The sequence below is a fragment of the Tupaia chinensis genome, unplaced genomic scaffold (assembly GCF_000334495.1).
Source record: "Tupaia chinensis unplaced genomic scaffold, TupChi_1.0 Scaffold000275_1, whole genome shotgun sequence".
Lineage (NCBI taxonomy): Eukaryota > Metazoa > Chordata > Mammalia > Scandentia > Tupaiidae > Tupaia > Tupaia belangeri.
The window spans coordinates 8,310,121-8,318,922 of record NW_006159757.1 but is presented as its reverse complement, the minus strand read 5'-3'; the positions used below and the strand labels follow the sequence as shown (position 1 = coordinate 8,318,922).

General features: G+C 43.6%; 1 protein-coding gene across 3 annotated transcripts in view; it reads right to left on the bottom strand.

Annotated features, from left to right (window-relative positions):
• The window catches only part of IL15RA (interleukin 15 receptor subunit alpha), a gene marked incomplete at its 5' end in the record, with an annotated part of 41,685 nt that overhangs the window by 14,270 nt on the left and 18,613 nt on the right, over positions 1-8,802 (bottom strand).

Here is an 8,802-nt window from a genome sequence, read left to right as displayed (position 1 = left end):
TGAATAGCAGAGTGGCCTCCAGATCAGCCTCCTGAGTTACTCCCTGCAAACCTTGGATCCATTTCCACAGGGCAGCCAGCATAATCTTTATACATGCATATTTGAAAATCTCGCTTTTCCCTGGCTGCTCTCTGCTCTTAGAATAAAAACTGGAATCTTTAAGAACTCTTCAAGGCAGGACCAGCAGATGGCATAATGTTTACATTGCTGGACTCCCATGTAGTCAGTCTATTGCAGTTCAAGTCCCGGACCCAGAGACTTAAACTCATGCCAGGTGCATGCATGTGTTTCCAAAATTCCAAGAGGAGAATAGAAGAGGAGGGATTGCAGTGTGGCCACCCCCTCTGAGGGGGGTAATTTCTTGATTTCTCTCTCTCTGTCTCTTTGGCAAGCACATATGCCCTATAGCAAAATTCAAAAGAAGTCTTCAGGGCTCTGCTGGGCCCACCCTACTTGCCTCTCTGACCTCTCTCCTCCCTGGGGCCATACCCCCTCTTTCCAGGCACAACCTATCAGTGCACTCTCAGCTGCCTGTCTGCTTCCGTCCCTCCTTGCTTCCCAGAATCACTTCCTCAGGTGGACCTTCCCTCTCCTGTCCAGTAAACCTGGCCCGTGGTCCTGCGTTCTTCCCTCTATGGTCTCTTTCACAGCTGGCATTTAAGATGTTGAGAGATTATGTAATCGATGTGTGTCCCATCATCTACACTGAGTTTTGTGAGGGCAGGGCCACGTCTCTTTTGCTCAACACTGTATTCTCGAGTCTAGCACAGATGCTGCAATAGAAGGAGCTCAAGAGATATTTGTTGAGGGCTGTAAGAAGAAAATGAGGGCTGAAAATATTGGCCCTGTACATTTTTTTTAAAGAGAGATTTTTGCTATTGGGTGCATGTGCTCACTGAGAGACAGAGAGAGAAAGACAGAAAGTGAGAAATCACCTCCTAGTGGTGATGGCCACACCACAGTCCCTTTTCCCCCAGTCTCCTCTCTGGATTTTGGGCACACACAGACATGTACCAGGTGTGGGTTGAAAGCCTCTGGGTCCAAGACTTGAACCACAGTTGGCCATGCGGGAGTCCAGCGATGTAACCATTGCATCATTTGCTGGCCCTGGCTCTTTACATTTTTTTTTTTTTTGGAGAGATTTTCACTGTAGGGCGCGTGCGCTCGCCAGCCAGACAGAGAGAGACATAGAGACAGAAAGCGAGAAATCACCCCCCAGGGGGGATGGTCACGCCGCAATCCCTTCTCCTCCATTCTCCTCTCGGGATCTTGGGCACGCACACACACGCGCCCGGCGTGAGTTTGAAGCCACCGGGTCCGGGACACGAACCGTGGTCGACTACGTGGGAGTCTAGCGACATAGCCATTACGCTAACTGCTGGTTCCCGGCCCTTTACATTTTGAGGGTGTATTTGTTATTGGTCCTTTTGTTGTTGTTATTAATTATCTTGTAACAACTGTTGATATTTCTGTATCCTAAGAAAAATTATTTTCCTATAAAGAAACATAAATGTTAAAGACAAACTGACTTTAATGAATTGTAGAAGTACTTTAGACTTTTTTCTACATTATGTAACAGCTGCAGCAAAAGAAAAAGAAAAGTTGACTTTTTTTTGGCCAGGTAAAAAGGAAAGAGATTATTATTATTTATCATGTACCTAATATAAAATGCTATGGGTCCCAGAAGAATTATTTTCATAAGACCTTGATGCCAGTTAAAATAATGCCTTTTTGGGCACCAATTACATAGATTGGGGTTCTAAAAAGTAACCCTAAAAGGGTCCCTAGTTCATTTTCTTTTTTTTTTTTTTTTTACAAGAGAGATTTTCGCTATAAGGCACATGTACTCCCCAGAGAAACAGAGACAAAGAGAGAAATCATCCCCCGGGGGATGGTCACAATGCAATCCCTTCTCCTCCATTCTCCTCTCAGGATTTTGGACATGCACACACACGCACTCAATGTGAATTTTCAGTCACTGGGACCAGGACTCACACGGCGGTCGACTATGTGGGAGTTCAGCGATATAACCATTACACCATCTGCTGGTCCCCACGGTCCCTAATTCTTAAAGATGAGGAACTAGCCAATGTATTGCTCAATCACATTTTATCCCAAACTAACATTGTTGGCCTGCCCTTGTTTAAGATGAAGTACTGTCCAATGCTAGGAAAATTCTATTGTAGAGAAGTTAATAAAGTTAATAAGCAATATTTTTCATTATGCAGGTTAATAACCATATGATCTTTATACTGTTTTTCTTACTAACTTAATACATTATTAGGTTTTCTCTTGTGTATAAGAGAGGAGTAAGAACTGGTTTTAGAAGACAAGCCTTGACTTGGGTATGGAAGGGGCTAAGGATGGGCTCTGTCGGATGGGAATTCCCATGTAGCTTGTTCCATTTTCCTGACACCTGTAAGGACATGTCCGGAATCCCTTTCCCCATTACTACAGCATGTCCATATGCTGAGTGGCTCATTGACTGAGATGCTAGCAAAGAGCAGCAATGGGGTGACCACATCAGCTATGAAACGTAAGAATCTATGGGCTGGGACCAGCAGATGGTGTAATGGTGTAATCACTAGACTCTCATGTAGTCAGTCACGGTTTGAGTGCCAGACCCGGTGGCTTCAAACTCACACTGGGTGTATGTGTGTTTGTGTGCATGCTGAAAATCCCAAGAGGAGAATGGAGGAAGAGTGATTGCAATGTGGCCATTCTCCCTAGGTATTGCGGCATGGCCACCTCCTGAGACACTTCTGTCTCTCTATTGAGTGCACACACCCTATAGCAAAAATCTCTCTCTCTAAAAAATAACATGAAGAATCTATGGGCTGCCTACAAACTGAATGGAGACCTGACTTTTTGGTTCCAGACTGGGAAACTTGGTAAGTCTCTGCTGATCAACTGGTGAATCAGCAGTGAGAAGATGGAGACCCACAAGTGAATAAAGTGAAGTGATCTTCTGGCTAATGTGGGGTAGACTGAGGGTGACACCAAATATAGAGGCAGTGAGACACACAGACTGGACTAGGATAGGCCCCTAATTACCTCTGTGCGAGGGGTCAGTAAATGATGGCCCATGGACCCAATCCACCCTCAACCCATTTTTGTAAATAAAGTTTTATTGGAACACAGCCTCACTCATGTATTGTCAAATGACAGCTTTCACACTGCAGTGGTGGAGCTGAGTAGTTAAAACAGAGATCTTATTGCCCACAGAATCCAAAATATTTACTATCTGGTCTTTACAGAAAACATTTACAAATCTCTGCTCTCTGTAGCCGTTAAACAAATCATTACACTTGTTAGTAAGACCAATTGCCCACTGAATCAATTCAGGCCTGGTGCCATACACCATGTAATTAAGGCTGACAAAGGTAATACATAGCTTTTATGAAAATGAAAACCTTGGGACCAGCAATTAGCATAATGACCATGTCACTGGACTCCCATGTAGTTGACCGCAGTTCGAGTCCCGGACCTGGTGGCTTAAAACTCACGCCAGGTGCATGTGCGTGCGTGCCCAAGATCCCAAGAGGAGAATGGAGGAGAAGGGATCACAGCGTGGCAATCCCCCCGGGGGGGTGATTTCTTGCTTCCTGTCTCTCTGTCTCTCAAAATAAAACCTTTCCATTTGACAAAACTCAATGTAAGCTAAAGCAAATGACCAAATGAAAAAAATTGCATCTTATATTACATAGGATGAATTCCCCTTATACGTTCAAAGATCTTGAGAGACCAGCAGTTGGTGTAATGGCTGTGTCACTGGACTCCCATGTAGTCAACTGCGGGTCGAGTCCTGGACCCGGTGGCTTAAACTCGCTCTGGGTGCATGTGTGTGTATGTGTGTGTGTCTGTGCCAAGATCCCAAGAGGAGAATGAGAATGGAGTAGAAGGGATTGAGGCGTGGCCATCCCCCTGGGGAGTAATTTCTCTCTTTTTGTCTCTCTGTCTCTCTCTTGCTGGCGAGTGTACACGCCCTATAGCTAAAACCTCTCCAAAAAAAAAAAAAAGTCAATAAAAAATACCAATCCCATGATAAAACAAGAAAAAATATAAACAAGCTGTTCATAGAAAAAGAAAATACAAAGGACTTTTAAATACATAAAAAGATGGTTGGGCCAGCCTGTGGTCTGGTGGTTAAGGTGGCTAGATTTCACATAGTCAACCATGCAGTTCAAATCCCAGGCCCAGTGGCCTGAAAAACACAATGGGCACATCTGTGTGCATGCTCAAAATCCCAAAGGAAGGGAGAGAAATGGAGGAGAGTAGATTGTGGTGTGACCATGTCCCATGTGGGGTGCTTTCTTGCTTTCTCTCTGTCTCTCTCTGGCAAGTGCATGCACTTTCTGGCAAACTTTTTTAAAAAAAGACTATGGACTCTCAACCTCTTCATAAAGAAAGAAATACAAGTAAAACTATGAGATAACACTTTTAAATTGGCAATGGAAAAGAGCCAAAAACTGAGTAATATATTATGTTGGTCAAACAGGCCCTTTCATATTGCTCGGACAACCCTAGTGAGGCCATATTTGCAATCTCTACAGATGCCATGGAGGTACATACTTTTTTTTTTTGAGAGTTTTTTTTCACTATAGGGCGCGTGCGCTCACCAGACAGACAGAGACATAGAGACAGAAAGTGAGAAATCATCCCCCGGGAGGATGGTCACACCACAATCCCTTCTCCTCCATTCTCCTCTTGGGATCTTGGGCATGCACGCACACACGCCCGGCGTGAGTTTTAAGCCACCGGGTCCAGGACGCAAACCGTGGTCGACTACGTGGGAGTCCAGCGACATAGTCATGGTTCCCATGGAGGTACATGCTTCTTGACCCTGGCATTCTGCTTTTAGGACTTTAACTTATACATAATATCCTCATACCCATGAGACATGGTTAGCCATAGCATCCTATAGCCAAGCAATTCCACTTCTAAGAACTTATCCTGCAGCTATATTGGTGTTTGTTTTTAAATTTATATCAAAATTTACCAATAAAAATTATATATATATATATATTTATATAAAATTAGTTTAAATTTCTCTTAAAGTTATAAATAACAACACCATAACCATTTTACTGATTCCTTCAATGAAGATTTTATATATATATATGTATATATATAAATTTTTTTTGAGACAGATATTTTTGCTTTAGGGCACATGCACTCGCTGGAGAGACAGAGAAACAGAAAACGAGAAATCACACCCCCAGAAGGGATGGCCATGCCACAATCCCTTTGCCTCCATTCTCCTTTCTGGACTTTGGGCATGCATGCACACGTTCCCAGTGTGAGCTTTAAGCCACTGGGTCCAGAACTCTAACCATGGTCGAAGATGTTAGAGTCCAGCAAAGTAACCATTATGCCATCTGCTGGTCATTTACAGGTTCTTCCCGACATGCTGAATTTCTATTCTAATCCTTTCTAACTGGTTCTAATTCCCCGACCTCCATTGTATATATCTGCGCCATCCATTATCATAGTTTTCTCACTCCATATTGATAGTCTTGATGTTCTAAGTCACCCTTCTCCATCTCAAAAATCTACCCTACTTGTTTGTGCGTGTGTGTGTGTGTGTGTGTGTGTGTGTGTGTGTTTATCTTGGCAGTACCAAATGCTTATTTCCATGCTAGCAAAATCTTAACTTTACATCAATGGTATTTTGCTGTATAACATAGCTGAGAAAACATTTAGGGATCAAGGTGAAGTCAGGTGGGGAGCACCAACTATAAAAACCAACTCAAACAAACTCTAGCAACATCTGACAGTCAGTCAGAATGGGTAGTCCAACATAAACACTAGACTCTGCTCTCTGATAACATGTTCCTTCCTTCCAAGGGAGCCTGAATAGACCTTGGATCTTTGGACCTCTCTGACAGCTATTACATCACCTGTGGTTGGACAGATTTTATCCAGCCACACATCAGTGATTCCAGAAAGTGAGAGAGACACGAGATACACTTTTACCAACTAAAGCCCTGGGAAAGGCTGGACAGAGACAGGGCTTCAGTCCCAAGCCTGCACTTTAACCCAGAGGGGTCTTATGAACTCACAGAGTCCACTTCTGTGCTTCCTGGAGAACTGATGACCCCTGGCTTGGGTTATTGTGAAGCTTCAGAAGGAAGAGATCTAAGAATCTCTCTTCAACCCCAAACATTGAACACACAGACAACTGCAAGATAGTCCATTTCTTTGTGACTGCAAAGACATCTTATTCAAGATACAGCACCCCTTTCCTGAAGGCTGGAGTGGCTTTGAGTTCTGGGGAAGTCCACGTGTTTTCTAAATCCACATGTTATGTTCTTCTGTCCCTGGAATGCAGTGGAGGAGCCAGGTGACACAGCTGACTCTGCTGCGAGTGATGGATGTGGCTATTTAGTTACAGTTGTTGGTGCCCCGAAGAAGGTCAAAGATGAGCAAGAGTTAGCCAAATGAAAAGGGAGGGGCAGGAAGACACATTCCAGACAGAGAGACAAGAGCACACCCAAGGCCCCAAGATAGGGGGAAACTTGATGGAGTGAGGAACAGGCCATGGGGACCCAGTCCAGTGATTTATACCTTTCCAATCTTGCCCTTGATGCACAGAAGAATATCCATCCTGATCTCTTTTTATGACTGGGAAACAGTGAGCTCAACCATGCTGACTGCCAGAATCAAGTTGTAAACGAAGTAAAGCCTTTCCCAGCCTGTCCCTCCCTCAACCAACTAATTAACAAATACAAGTTAATTAATAAGAAGTTCTGAGTGAGTCCTTGGCTAGACAGGTACAACATACTTTCTTTTGCCCCATAAATACTTAGAGTCGATGAACACAGGACCTGGCTAGTTATCCAGTCCATCTACAAACCCATCAATGACTTCTATATGTTGAGTAAAGAGTAAAGGGATGGGGCCAACTATTTGTGTGGTGGTCAAAGTGACTGGGTCCCACATGGCCAAATCCATGGTTTGAGTCTTGGACCTAGGGGCTTCAGAACACTTTGGGCACATGTACGTGCATGCCCGGAATCCTGAAAGGAGAAATGGAGGAGGAGGGATTGCAGCATGACCATGCTTCATGGGAAGGGTGGTGCTATCTTATTCTCATTCTCGCTCTCTGTCTCGCTCTCTCTCTTTCTCTGTCTCTCTAGTAAATTAAAAAAAAAAAGAGTAAAGTGATGAATGAATGGAAGATAAGAGGGTTTACTAGAAAGAGTACTGAGCATGGAGTCAGAAGCTGAGAATTTGAAGTCAGTCTCTCTCTTTTTAAATTGTTTTAAGTTTTTTTGTGTGTGTTTTGTTTGTTTTTGTTTTTTGCTTTTCTTTTGTTTTGTTTGCCATAGGGTGCTTGTGCTTGCCAGAGAGAGGGTAGTGATAAATCACCACCTGAGTGGGGGGATGCCATGCCCAATCCCTTCTCCTCCATTCTTCTCTCAGGATTTCGTGCATGTACATGCACACAGCATGATTTGAAGTTGCTGGGTCTGGGACTTGAACTGTGGTTGGCCATGTGTCATCCTGCTGCCTTAATCTCCACGCCATCTGCTGGTGCCTTGAAGCCAGTCTCTTAATAGCTCTGGGTTCGGTTTCCTTATGTATGAAGCGAGCACAGTGATGCAAAGGGCTGCTGAGGGGCCTTGATGCCTCACAGGATGTGAGATGCTCCTGTGAACGGACTCGAATGCAGGAGCCACAGTCATCATCACGACTGCTGATCAGCCACGTCAGAAACCAAGGAGTGGGTGCTCAGAACCAGCTAGGGGCTTTGTGAGACCAATGGCCAGAAAGAATAGGAAGGCAGGAGAAACACGTAGGGGCACAATCAGGGATCATGTGCTAACTGCCTGAGAAGCAAGTATCTCAAATGGTGGAGAATTCATCCTGTTAAACATAATTCCACATGGGGGACTCCGATATATTCAGACAAGAAGCCATTTTAAAGCTGAGGTGTGTCCTGGTGTGTTCAGAAAAGCTGTGCTCTAAACCCATCTCCTAGACTCCTGAAATACTCAGACAAGGTAGGGTGACCTCCATCTTCTCTCTGTCTCTGGCTGGCTGGCTGGCTGTCTCACACTCACTCTCTCTAAATTTTTCTTTTTTTCTTTCTTTATTTATTTATTTTTTTAATTTTCAAGCACCTCTCCTCACCTTGGGCCTTTTCTTTGCTTGTTAATTTCAGAAGCCATTTTAAAGCTGAGGTGTGTCCTAGAGTGTTTGTGCAGTGTGCTAAAGTGCCGTGGTAGTATTTTTGGTAGTATTTTTCTAGCTTTTTTTTTTCCTTTTTGCTTATATTTTTTAATCTTACTATTTTACTCTAAGCTTCACTCTCCACACACTGGATGTCTAGATAGGTCTAGTGCACAGTAGCCAAGCATCTGAATCCTTTTAGAGTCATTGAAATCCTCAACGCTTATTGAACCTCCTGCTTTAATGAAGAAATTTCCCTTTATAAATCTGAACTCCTAATCTTACTGTGGATACCACATTGCGAAGCACTGTGGAGAGCTTTTGTCACAGAATGACCAGAAACAACTGCAGAGGCACAAGAAACATAAGAAACCAAGAAAATATCTCTCCCCTAAGAGAAAAGAACAATCCCTCATCATCCACAGACAGTACAGTAGAATTCCTGGAAATGTCTGATAGAGAGTTCAGAATATTTATAGGGACAAAACTAAATGAGATACAAGAGCTGAGAGACAATGAACTCCAGAAGATGCAGGAGGAAAGAGACAACGAGTTCCAGGAGGTGTTGAAGTTCTTTCATGATCTGAAAGAGGAAATACACACCATAAAAAAGAATCAAATGGAGCT